This window comes from Balaenoptera musculus, chromosome 1 (assembly GCF_009873245.2).
Source record: "Balaenoptera musculus isolate JJ_BM4_2016_0621 chromosome 1, mBalMus1.pri.v3, whole genome shotgun sequence".
In the NCBI taxonomy this organism is placed as follows: Eukaryota; Metazoa; Chordata; class Mammalia; order Artiodactyla; family Balaenopteridae; genus Balaenoptera; species Balaenoptera musculus.
In genome coordinates, this window is record NC_045785.1 from 35,432,993 (window position 1) to 35,446,946 (window position 13,954).

Here is a 13,954-nt window from a genome sequence, read left to right on the forward strand (position 1 = left end):
GAGCTGTATGAGAGGCCTGTCCAGAGCCAGCTCAGGTGGTGCTGCACTGGGTCCTTCCCTCCGTGAGATGATGGGAAGCCACTGATGATCGGAGTCGGGGACCAAAGGACTGGCCTTCTTCGGCTTCTGTGTGAAGAATGGACTAGAAGAGGCCAAAGCAGAAGTGGGGCGGCCAGTTAGGGAGCCGTTGCTATCATCCCGGAGAAGGGGAATGTGGCATCAGGGTGGTCAGGCAGAAACGGGGAGAAGTGCTCAGATTCTGGATGTACTTTGAAGGTGAAGTCAGCACGATTTGCTGACTGGATATGGGGTTTGAGAAAAAGAAAGGGAGCAAGAATAACTCCAGAGTTTTGACCTGAGCAACTAGAAGGATGGAGTTGTGGGAGACTGCGAAGGGGACAGCTTTGGAAGGGCAATCTGTACCTCAGTTTTGGACATGTTACTTGTGAGATGCCCGTGATTCATCCAAGTAACATACTAAGTAGGCAATAGCATAAACTAGCCTGAAGGCAGCAGAAGGTAAGGGCTAGAAATATAAATTGAGGAACCAGTAAAAAGTGGATGGTTTTTTAAAGCTGGTCATCTAGGTGAGGCCCCAAAGAGAAGTGCAGAAAGAGAAGAGGGCTGAGGGCTGAGCCCTGGAGCACTCGGGCAGCAGAGGTCAGGGAGTGGAGGAGAAGCAGGAAAAGAGACTGGGGAGCGGCCTGCGTGGTGAGAGGCAGACAGGCGAGGGAGGTGCCCTGGAGGTCAGAGAAGAAAGTGCTTCAAGGGCAAGGGCTTCACCAGCTACGCCAAATGCTGAGGCTAGGTCAACTAAGACAACACGAACTGAAAATTGACATTGAATTTGGCCGTGTAGCCGTCACTGGTGACCTTGACAAGGACAATGTCACTGATTTGTCAGGGACAAAAGCCCAACGAGTGATGCATGAGTATGGGAGCAGAGGAAGTGGAAACAATGCCTTCAAGGAATTTTACTATAAAAGAAGCAGAGAAATGGGGCCCACATGGGAGGCAAGTGTGGGATTAAGGAAGGATTTTTTCAAGGCTAGGAGCTTTTAGACCACGTGTGTATGCTGGTCAGAATAATCCAGGAGAGGGAGGAAACTGATGATGCAGAAGGAAGAGAGCAGGAACAGTGGGGGTGGGAAGTCCTTAATGGCATCGAGGGGTGTGGGGTTGAGCGCACAGGTGGAGGGCTGGCTTTGAGCAGGAGCAGGGAGGTTCCCTCTGAGGAAGGAGGAGGGTCAGGTGAGTGATATGAGCCTTAAGGAGTTTTCTTCCCATGGCTTCTGTCTTTCCAGAGAAATAGGAAGCAGTGTCATCAGCTGAGAGTGAAGAGTGGGGAGCGGGTGCTGGGGTTCAAGGAGAGAAGAGAAGGTGTAAGTTCATCATCCTGGGGCTTTGGAGAGAGAATGGAGTGTGGTAGGCTTGCCAGGCAGCATCAGGACCCCCTTGAGGTGAGCGGCATGAATTTAAAGTGATATCAGTAAGGGTGGCTGAATGTTTTGTTTTCCAGCCACTCCAAGTGTGCAGGTGGGGAGAAGATGGAGCCTGGAATTTAATCAGGATTGGGGCCTTGCCAGGCAAGTCTGATAAAGCCAGAGAGGGGCAAGAGGGCTGAGCTGTAGGTAAGGCAGTGGTTGACATGATGGCCCAGACAATCAGGCCAGGTAAAGAGGGAAGTGAGGATGGGGTCGGGGAGGGGTGAGGAACCCTGAAAAAGTGGTAGGATTGATAGATTTTAGGAGCAATTACTGACGTACTAGAGAAAGTTGAAAACATAGAAGGTGGTGGGCAGATGACGGCATACAGAAATGGAGGTTACCCAGGGGATACAGACAAGCCCTAGGACATGAACCATGGAGTGGTCCTGAGGTAGGGTTTACAGACCAGTGGTGGTTTTACTATTACCTGAAACATATCAACTCAACCTGCTGAATCAGAGGTCCAATGATTATGTGCTAACAGCTCTATGAGTACAGAGGCAGAGGCAGAATTTGAACCCAGGTCTTCTGCCTCTAGGCAGAATTTGATCCCAGGTCTTCTGCCTCTAGGTCCAGCACGTTTCCAGATACATCCCCACTGCTCCTATGAGTAACACTATCAAGGTGTTCCATTCCTCACAATCATTTGAAGTGACAGATAGCAATCACTGCTTTTGAAAGATTTGCTTATATTTCCCTAAGGAGACTTGGGGTGCTGCTACTAGAAGAACCAGGAATGAATGCTGAGCAAGCAAAAGAACGAGGTGTCCTGGTCCCCAGCCTGCACCTACTTCCTCCTCCACCTCACCCAACCCCTCCCTGTGGCAGACCCAGGGCTCTTAGCCTTGGGGTAGTTGCGTCCCCTTTAAGAAGCTGATGAGAGCCCCGACTGCCCTCAGCCCACACACCAGCCAGCTCCGTTAGGGTGACCTGCAGCCCCACCGTCGTGATTAGTGATAATGAACCAGTTTATGACCTGGATTTATTTTGTATACCTAATCATTATGCTGAGGATTTGGAAAAGGTGTTTATTCCTCATGGACTAATTATGGACAGGACTGAACGGCTTGCTCGAGATGTGATAGAGGAGATGAGAGGCCATCACATCCTGGCCCTTTGTGTGCTCAAGGGGGGCTATAAATTCTTTGCTGACCTACTGGATTACATCAAAGCACTGAACAGAAATAGCGATAGATCCATTCCTATGACGGTAGATTATCAGACTGAAGAGCTACTGTAATGACCGGTCAACAGGTGACATAAAAGTAATTGGTGGAGAGACTTCCCTGGTGGCACAGTGTTTAAGAATTCCCCTGCCAGTGCAGGGCACACGGGTTTGAGCCCTGGTCCGGGAAGATCCCACATGCCACAGAGCAACTAAGCCCGTGTGCCACAACTACTGAGCCTGCGCTCTAGAGCCCACGAGCCACAACTACTAAGCCCGCATGCCACAACTACTGAGGCCCAAGCGCCTAGAGCCTGTGCTCCGCAACAAGAGAAGCCACCGCAATGAGAAGCCCACGCACCATAACAAAGAGTAGCTCCCGCTCGCTGCAACTAGAGAAAGCCCACGTGCAGCAGCGAAAACCCAACGCAGCCAAATAAATAAATAAATAAATAAATAATTTTTTTAAAAAGGTAATTGGTGGAGATGATCTCTCAACTTTGACTGGAAAGAATATCTTGATTGTTGAAGATATCATTGACACTGACAAAACAATGCAAACCTTGCTTCCCTTGGTCGAACAGCATAATCCAAAGATGGTCAAGGTTGCAAGTTTCCTGGTGAAAAGGACCCCTCAAAGTGTTGGATAGAGACCAGACTTTGTTGCATTTGAAATTCCAAGCAAGTTTGTTGTAGGATATGCCCTTGACTATAATGAATACTTCAGGGATTTGAATCATGTTTGTGTCATCAGTGAAACTAGAAAAGCAAAATACAAAGCCTAAGATGAGAGTTCAAGTTGAGTTTAGAAACATCTGGAGTCCTATTGAAATCACCAGTAAAATTATCAAATGTTCTAGTTCTGTGGCCAGCTGCTTAGTAGAGCTTATTGTATGTATCTTCTAAGAATTTTGTCTGTTTTGTATTTTAGAAACGTCAGTTGCTGCATTCCTGAACTCTTTATTTGCACGATGAGCCTATAGACTATCAGTTCCTTTTCGGTAGATTGTTGTTTGACTCGTGAATGAAAAATCCCTTAAACCACATCACTATTGAATGAAAATATTGAAATTGTATCTGTAAGAAACATTTAAAGCAAAGAATATATTAGTTTTTAAATTGGTATTTTAATTTTTATATATTCAGGAAAGAACAGAAGTGATTGAATATTGTTCATTATACCACTGTGTGCTTAGAAAAGTAAGAAGCAATCAGTTTCATATCAGTGACAGCATTTAGAGGTATCATTATGTTCGATAAACCATATGTCCTGGAATTATTTTAGTAGGTTTCAGTAGTATTAACTGTATTTTCCCACTGGTTCAGATTATTTCCTGTGAATCTTTGTCAACAGTTCCTTTTAAATACAGATCGGTAAGTTCCAAAAACCTGCCACTTTTTTGAGTCTTCAATGTAAAATCCTTAAAATAAAGGCTGTCTCTTTAAAAGAAAAAAAAAAAAGCAGCTGATGAGAAAAACAAAATGCATTTGCACACCCAGTCACAAATATGCTCACAGGCTTGGCAGGGAGTAAGGGCTCAATAAAAACTTGTCGAATGAATGAATGGTTGGAATTCCAGGGGTCTCACTTGCTCTCTTGGGGTTAAGAACTGGTGTTAACACACCAGTTCCTGCACACTGTGTGTGCAGGAACCTCTATTCTATTGTAAACAGGTACCCCTTTGATTAGGTAGAGCACCTCTTCTTCTTTGCAAGCCTCTGAAGGGTGGCTGCCCATTTCCTGCTCCCAGTCGCGTCCAGCCTCCCAGCGGTGGAGGTAGCACCATCCTGCCCTCTTCCTCCTTCATTCAACCCCCATCTTCCCTGGAGGCTGGCTGTTCCCTGCTCCTGTTCTGCCAACGCTGACCTCCTGGACGTGCCCCAGCATTCAGAGCATGCCTGACGTAGTCCCAGCGGGGACTGGGCTTGAGACTTGGTGAAAACAAGCTCTCTGACCTGGTCATCACTGAAGTAAGGTCAAAGGATATATTCCCAGTGGCGCTTCCCAGACCTACACCTGAAACTAGGGAAACGCTTAGACATCACAGCTTCTACGGTTTCCTAACTTGCTCAAGGCAGACCAGCCTGTCTGGGGCCATGGTATTCCGCAAAGCCCTGAGGGAGAGCTTGCTAAACCTCCTCTATCCCAGTCAAAGCACCCTGAAACTCCAGTATAATTACCTCAGATGGTTCACATCCAACATCCAGATTCACGGGACAACTTCCTCCCAAGCCACCAGCTCCAACTTGCCACACCGGATTTATAATTGGACATCACAGGTGCCCAGTATGATGAGGTAGCCCTCTGTGGCACCCTGTGGTCAGTTATCTCTTGGGTAACTGGATCTGGGGGGAACAGAACTCAGCAGACCTGGCAGAGGATGACCATACCCTCTCCCGAGGGATGTCACGCCCAGGCCAGTGGCCAGAGGTGGCAGAACAGCTGGACAGAGTGGCCCCAGCAGGCTGCCCCTCCCAGCCCTGCCTCCCTGGGTTCCCTGCAGTGGGAATAGTCATCTCTTCCACATTCTCACTTTCTCCTGGGGTCTGGAAAGGAGGAAAGTAGGTCCCACCTGAGACCCCAAGAGTGTTGGAGCATTCCTGAGTGGAAATCCTCTCGTGGCCAGCACCACTCATGCCTGGGAAAAGGCATTTCTTCCCACGGGAACAGGAAGCCCACTCCTGCGTGCTATGGCACACACACCCACTCCGATGCCCCAATCAGAACAAGCGTCCCTTCCTCAGGGTGTGGGCAAGGATGGAGCACCAACATGCCTTCAGGGACAAAGGGTTAAGAAAAGGGTGGGACATCCCTATGACATTGGTGAATGACTCATGAGAGCTAATGGGCTTGCGTCATCACTACTCCTTATCCTCAAATAACATTTGAAGTGAGATTGAGCAGCCAGGAAGCCATCCCCGCTCTTCAGCCAGGATACGGATCCTGCAGGAAGGAAGGTGTGTCTATGGCCGGTGGTGGCAGTTTACTCCCATAAAATGTGCTTTGTATTCTAAGTAGGCTTGCTGTTTTTTGAGGCCAAGGACAATGAGTCATTTGTGTCAGGTGCTAGTGGTTCTAGGATTTCAGAGTGATCTGGGGGTGAAGCAAGGACCTGGTGTACCTTAAAGGCAAGACGCCCTGAAAATTCATGCCTGCCCATCTCTGCTGGCCCACGCTTGCCTTTTAAATGGCCCCCACTCAATCATGACACAGCACAGAGATGAGCAAATTATTTTTCTGGAATAAAACCTCTAATGCTTTCTGAGTACATAAGGGTTGGCTTTTTAAAATCATTTGTAAGACTTTGGAGGTGACACATGCAGATGGTAGCCACCCCCTGTGAATGCTGGAAAAGACTTTTACCCTGCTTGCTATCTAGGCAGGACCATTTAGCAGGCCCAATGCGGAGTTAAGCTCTCTGGTTGTGGATCCAATTATCTGGGGTCAAAGCTGAGCTCCACCACTTAACACCCTTAGGAAGCATCAGTTTCCTCATCTGTAAAATGGGGATAATCACAATGAAACCTGCCTCAAGAGGTGGGGTGCCCATGAGGAGGTGTCAGTACCTTTTCCTGACACCTGTAAATGTTCAGTAACTTAGTCATTCTAATGGGGGTTTGTTGGCATTCTATGTAAGACCTCTGCTTGCAGTACCGGGTAATTTCATTCTAACCAAGGTCGATAAAAGTCTGTTATGCTTTAAGAAGGTCCTGAGCTTTGAACTATCTGAACCCTCTTTGGGGTGTTGATACCAGCTTCTGGCCTCACAGGGTTCCTCAGGGCCAAATGGCCTTTGTCAAGCAGTTTGTATAAAAGGGACTTCATCCAAGCCTTGTTGGATTAACTGCGGCTTCCTTTAAATAAGGGTTTGTTTTCAGAAGCTTTCTTTTTCCAACAAGGGAAAAGAACACAATGGATTCCAAGTAATCTACAGTCCTCATCACAGCTTGTCACAAACACCTGGCACATCTTTTCAGCCCAGAGTGCAAACACACACGCTCCCTCACTTGCTAACTTCAGGAATCCAGCCCCAGCCTGATGTTCCAAAAGCATTTGCTGACAAACTTCCTCTCACTATAGAGTTATTTCCTGGAAGAACAGCAAAAACTGTTTTTGAATTGACAATATGGCTTTAGTTGTTGCTGAAGTGAAGTGAAAGTACAATTGTTACCACCTATTTACCTTAAAAAAGACAAACAAACCTGAAAACAATTACTTTTTCTTTTTTTTTTCTTTGCTGATCAACATTTTTCAAGCAAAGACAGGACTTGGGAATTGGGTTAATGTGTTGCTTATTTCAAAAAAAGAAAATTTCTTAATGTTTTTTGGGCAACATTTTACTTGGGGCTTCAAAAAGCAATTGTGATGAACAATAGAGAGAGTTAAAGCACTTATGGAATAGACAGACACCGGCATTTGGGGTTGCACATAACAAAGAAATATCTTAAATATTTTTCAAAATATTCTAGGAGCCAAGACACAGGGGCATGCTTTAGGAATGTAATAGGGTGGGGGGCATATTGGAACTACCCATTTCCTTTAAAATCACTGAGGAAAACAAAGCAGCATTCAGCTTCACATACTGACGTTACACAGTTTATATGTAATAGCTTGACTTAAATCCAAGAAGCAAAGATGGAACTCTCACTCTGTTTATTTTGAAAAATAATTGCATGGACACCCAGGTAACCCACGCTTGTCAGGCAAGTTTCCTTGGGAGGAGTCTCTCTGTTATTTAGAAGAGGACCAAGTTAGCAACCTTATTTAGATGGCCGTGGTGTCAACTTTTTTTTTTTTAAATATATATTTATTTATTTATTTTTATTTTTGGCTGTGTTGGGTCTTCGTTGCTGCACACAGGCTTTCTCTAGTTGTGGCGAGCGGGCGCTAATCTTCGTTGCGGTGCACAGGCTTCTTATTTCGGTGGCTTCTCTTGTTGCGGAGCACGGGCTCTAGGCACGCGGGCTTCAGTAGTTGTGGCTCGCGGGCTTAGTTGCTCCGCGGCATGTGGGATCTTCCCGGACCAGGGCTCAAACCTGTGTCCCCTGCATTGGCAGGTGGATTCTTAACCACTGTGCCACCAGAGAAGTCCTGGTGTCAATTTTGAGGGGCAGTTTGCAGAGACTAATTTTCTTCCCCTCTGTTCACCCAGCTCTAAATTTCACAAGCAGTTTTTTTGTGTGTGTGCATAATCTGCATAAAAATTTCACCCAGATGGGTCTCAATTCCACCACCATTTCTGCAAGAAGACAGTGGAACTTGTCTACATATAACATTAAATCGAATTCATGGGTATTTTCAAAAGAGCCTATCAAATGTTTCCACAAATATTTACCTGCAAGCTAAGACCATGGAATGGTTATAAATCAGTTTGCTGTCTGAGCCACCTGTTAAGGGAGGCTAATGCAGCTTGGAGACACCAGCTTTTCTGTCCCTCTTAAACGTGAGGGTCACTGGATAAAGGTGAACCCAGCCCACTGGGGTGACCACAGGCAATGGGCCTTTACTCTCCTAAAATAAAAGAATAATCAAGAAAATTATGTTTTGACGGGTTTGCCGCTGAGCACTCCCTCCAAAACAGTACTTAATACCACAACCAGACATTCATGCTCCTGAGTTCTCTCAGGGGTAGTAGAATGCTTTTTGCCTTTTTTTAAACCAAGGAAATAAACATGAGGAGCTGAATTGCCATTATTTCAAATTAATTTTATTTTATTCTCAAAAAGGTAATATGAGTCAGAGATCAGAAAAAGATAAGATATACAGTGAAAGTGCTCACTGCCACCCACCCCCCGTTCCTATCTACCTTATTCTTCTCACCCCAAGTAATAACATACTTGTATTAATTTCTGTTGTATCTTTCCAGTTTCCTTGTGAAGATGCAAGAAGTATGAATATATATTCTTATTTTCTCCTTTCTTAGGCAAAATCCAACATACTATACACACTGTTCTGCATCATGTTTTCTTCACTTACTAGATAGTGTGTCTTGGAGAGCTTTTTAAAATCAGTATATAGACTTAGAGAGTTTCTCCAACCATTTTTTTTAATAAATTTTATTTATGTATTTATTTATTTATTTATTATTTTTGGCTGCCTTGGGTCTTCATTGCTGCGCGCGGGCTTTCCCTAGTTGCGGCGAGCAGGGGCTACTCTTTGTTGCAGTGCACGGGCTTCTCATTGCGGTGGCTTCTCTTGTTGTGGAGCATGGGCTCTACACACACGGGCTTCAGTAGTTGTGGCACGCGGGCTCAGTACTTGTGGCTCGTGGGCTCTAGAGCACAGGCTCAGTAGTTGTGGCGCACGGGCTTAGTTGCTCCGCGGCATGTGGGATCTTCCCGGACCAGGGCTCGAACCAGTGTCCCCTAGGCAGATTCTTAACCACTGCTCCACCAGGGAAGCCCTCTATAAACTTTCATAATCATGAAATTGTGTGTTAACGTGTTATCTTTTTCATAATCTTTGCCCATTCATATACTGGATTTTATGTGTCCTTATTGATTTCTAATCTGTAATGATGAGTTACAAATATTTTTGACATTTGTCTCTTATTTTTGCCTTTCAGTTTCTTTTATATTTAGTAAATTTGATTAATCTTTTCTTTTAAGGTCTGTGGATTTTAAAGCTTAGTTAGAAAGGTAACCCAATCCAAAGTTATAAGAGAATTTATCCATGTTTTCTTCTGGTTCTTTTGTGGGTTTTATTTTTTTATGTTTAAATCTTAGACCCATTTGGAGTTTATTTTGATATATTATGTAAAGTATAGATCCAACTTTATTTTTTCAGACAGTTACCTGTTGTTGCAACGTCATTTATTAAAAAGAAACAACTTTTCCCACTGATTCAAAATGCCACTTTTTATGCATACTAATTTCCTGTTTGTATTTGGGTCCATTTCTGGATTTTCTCTTCTATTGGTCTATCTGTATGCCGGTAACACATTGTTTTAATTATTGAGACTTTATATAGAATATGCTTTATGTCTTGGAAAATATTGATGTGAAATAAATCACCCCAAAACTTAGTCATTCAAAACAACAATTGTTTTATTATATCTCACAGTCTCTGTAGGTCAGGAATTTGGGAAAGTATTGGCTGGGTGGTTCGGGCTCGTTCGCTTATCAGAAAGTAACCAGAACTGGAAGTGTCGGAGGGGAGGAGCTGGAGCAACTGGGTGCTGGTCAGGCATCCCTTTCTCACCATGCAGCTTCAAGGTTTCTTCATGTGGTCTCTCTGTGTGAGCTAGTTCACGCTTCCTCACAGCATGGTGGCTTCAGAGAAGACAGACTGTTTACATGGCAGCTAGAGTTATAGTGCAAATGCTTCCAAGAACAAACTAGAAGCTGCCTTATCTTTCTGACCCCGGCAGCATCATATTCTCTGCAATCATTTTATTACAAGTGGGTCAATCTCATCCAAACCCAAGGAGAGGAGAAATGACCCCATCTTTCAGTGGGACAAATATCAAGGTCACATTGTAAGAAAAACAGGTGGAATGGGAGAAAATACTGTGGCCAATTGGGGAAAATACAATCTACTACATTTTACTTTCTGATAGGACTGGAACACCCTTCATTGATCTTCTATTTCAGAGTTTTCCTGGCTATTCTTACCAGGAGAAAACTCTTTTAAGTAGCATTTTTAGAAATCTGATACTTGAGGTGAATTCACTGATAATCATGTGTTAACCTTTTATCATTTTCATAATGTACATTTAGTTCTAACTATGGATAAGCTCTCACTATCAGATATGATTCATTTCTAAAAATATGCTTTTAAAAAATTAAATAATAGGGATGAATGTTGTGTTTGGTCAGCGAGAGGATGGGTCTAAGATAAAAAGCACTGCTCCTGCCCCATGTGGTAATGGATTAGAGTTGGAGACATCCTTATGAACTGATGTTTAGTTTACTATAAATATAAATTGCTATATATAGAAATATTTATAGATATGTATATATGCACGAGTTGGTTTAAACACATATATTTCTTTGCTCTATCCGCTGAGAGGGCCTAGAAGCAATAATACCCCAGTAGCAGTAAGCACACTTGGCACCCAGATTTTGGTTTCTAATATCATTCTCAAATAAAATTAAAAAAACAAACAAAACAGGGCTCCTCGGAGAGATGGCTCATTCTAGGACTGGAGCAGGAAATATGCGACGTGAGCCTGGAGCATCTTGTTAGAGTCAGGAAGTAAGGAAGTGGTAAAGAACAAACAAATAACAACAACAACAATAAAAAACCCTACATTGGTGGGAAAATGTCAAAGGAACACAGGAGCCAACTGAAAGCACTACCAACAGCCAAAGCTGGAACAATTGAGCAACAAAATAAATAAAGTAGTATTGGATTATAACCCAAAGTATGAAATAAATATCCATGAGTACCTGGTGTTATAAAACAAATAATTGACTAGATAGATAAGTGATAGAGAAGGGGGACATATCTCCCTTTCAGAAGAATTCTGATTAATTTATGTAGATAAATAAATGCCTATGTAAATAAATAATGCCTGCATCTATGTAAAGATACAGTGTGTTCTGAATGATAAGGGGGAAAAGGAGCATATCCTTACAGATGACCCTTCCAAACCCCTGTTGGACTTCCTTGTCTCCTGCGGCCTTCACCTCCTTGCCACTCCCATAGCGACCCCATAGACTCTGCCATAACCCAGAAATGCTCTACGAGTCTCCCCACTATCGGAAAATAGAGTGTTCCTGTGAAACCTTTAAGCTGAAATGGCATAAAGCCAAGATGCAATTACCTTAGGACACATCTCGCTAACAGGTGCACAAAATAAATCGAGATTAAGCACAGATGCTCACAAACGCAGTTCAGAGCTCTGGGGGCTTGATGCTGAGATGCTGAGTATTGTTTCCGGGGAAGGAGCTTGGCAGTCTACAACTCTAGCTGCTCAGGGTGCAAGCTGCCTCTATAAAAATTCCCTGCAAAACAAACGCTGAATGCTATTTTCGCTTTTCACCTGTTTTCATAAAATCGTGAATCGTCCTCGGATTTCTTTTGGTCAGCAAAAACAGGTACTAAGGCAGGTCTCTCATAAAAGAGAAAAAGTGGGGGATACCTGTAACTCTCAAATTCAGACCTCGGTTTTGACTTCAGCCATCTATCCCCCAACCCTCTTTGTCTGTTACCCCATTAGACTAATGCTACACAAAATGTGGCCAGCAGCCCAGCGCTAGTCTGACAACTGTTACATAGAGACAAGGGCTAAAACCTTGGTCTCATTAACCTGCTCCTAGATAAGGACCACTCTATGGTCTGAATGTTTATCCCTACCCCCCGCCCAACATTCATACGTAGAAATCCGAATGCCCAATGTGATGGTATTAGGAGGTGTAGGCTTTTGGGATAATTAGATCATGAGGGTGAAATTACAGGCATACCTCATTTTATCATGCTTTGCTTTATCATGCTTCTCAGATATTGCATTTCTTACAGATTGAAGGTGTGTGGTAACCCTGCATGAAGCAAGTCTATCGGTGCCACTTTTCCAACACCATTTGTTCACTTCATGTCTCTGTGTCACATTTTGGTAATTCTCACATTTCAAACTTTTTCATTATTATTATATTTGTTATGGTGATCTGTGATCAGCGATCGTTGATGTTACTATTGTAATTATTTGGGGGCACCTCGAACTGCGCCTATCTAAGATGGCGAACTTAATCGATCAATGTTGTGTGTTCTGACTGCTCCACTGACCGGCCAGTCTCCTGTCTCTCCTCCTCTCCTTGGGTTTCCCTGAGACACAACAATATTGAAATCAGACCAATTAATAACTCTACAACGGCCTCTAAGTGTTCAAGGGAAAGAAAGAGTTAATTGATGCAGACGTCATTGTCTTATTTTAAGAAACTGCCACGGCCACCCCAAGCTTCAGCGACCACCACCCTGACCAGTCGGCAGCCAACAACATCGAGGCAAGACCCTCCACCCGCAACAAGATTACAACTCGCTGAAGGCTCAGAAAATTGTTAGCATTTTTTAGCAATAAAGTATTTTTTAATTAAGGCATATACATTGTGTTTTCTAGACATAATGCTATTGCACACTTAATAGACTACAGTATAGTGTAAACCTAACTTTTATATGCACTGGGGAACCAAAAAATTGTGACTCGCTTTACTGCATTATTCACTTTATTGTGGTCTCAAACGGAACCCACAGTATCTCTGAGGGATGCCTGTAATATGTTTATAAAAGAGGCCTGAGAGAGCTCCCTTGCCCTTCGGCCCTATGAGGACCTGAGACCTGGAATAGGGTCCTCACCAGACCATGCTGGCACCCTGATCTTGGACTTCTACCCTCCAAAACTGTGAGAAATAAGTGTTTGTTGTTTATAAATCACCCAGTCTTTTGTTATGGCAGCCCAAAGGGACCGCGACAGACTGCATCTACAAAAGCAGCGGCCCCAAAGCTACAGATTAGCTATGAAAAATACGCAACCATTTTCAGTATCAGTTGATACCATCGAGCAAACACAGACCTCTTTAGCTCCACAGCCCCACAGTGGAGCACGAGGCTGCCCCCATGAGTCTTGGACAGTTGCGAAATCACATGTCCTTTTTCAGTTGTTATGGGCAAATGATAACTAATTTCATTACCTTTCCTTTTCAGGTCCAACAGCAGGCTTCTTACTAGCAACATTCTAATTGAAGGTGACTAAAATCTGGCATTTGGAAAGTAAAATGGCATGAAGACTAGTAAAAATCTCTGCTTCAGAGTTCCTCTAGGAGGCCTGGCTGCCCTGAACCCCTGGCGACCCGGCAAAACTCCTGTATGTGCCAAGAGCTGGAATTCCCACTATTTGCAGGAAGGCGTCTTACAGAGCAGTGAATTATCAGCCTTGTGTGGAGTTAGTCATGCTGCTATTCTTACTTTTTTAAAAAATAAATTACCTTTAGCTCTATCATTATCAGCTTTGTTTTGGATTGGAGTGTTGACCTCACAATGTGTAGAACTGCATATCTGCATTAACGTTATTCTTGGTCTGTAACTTTACAAGGACTGAGACTTTAAGAAACGCATTATGGTTTAAGTATTCCTATTGCAATAGCCAGATGTATACACAACCCACTCAAAATTAGTTGGTGTGGTGACAGTTCATTTGTGACATGCTGTTTGTAAACAGATGCTACTTAAGTTACTTGCAACATAATCTCAACACGTGTAAAAATATACTTTTACACTTATAGGACATTGTTTTATAATATAAACCCTTATATACAAACTCTGCAAGATGTGCATTGTGCTTATCTACAGATCATTACTACTGGG

General features: G+C 43.7%; 1 pseudogene; it reads left to right on the forward strand.

Moving 5' to 3' along the window:
* The first annotated feature begins 1,651 nt into the window (after window positions 1–1,651).
* On the forward strand, window positions 1,652–3,573 carry LOC118896600 (annotated as a pseudogene).
* The last annotated feature ends 10,381 nt before the right edge of the window (window positions 3,574–13,954 follow it).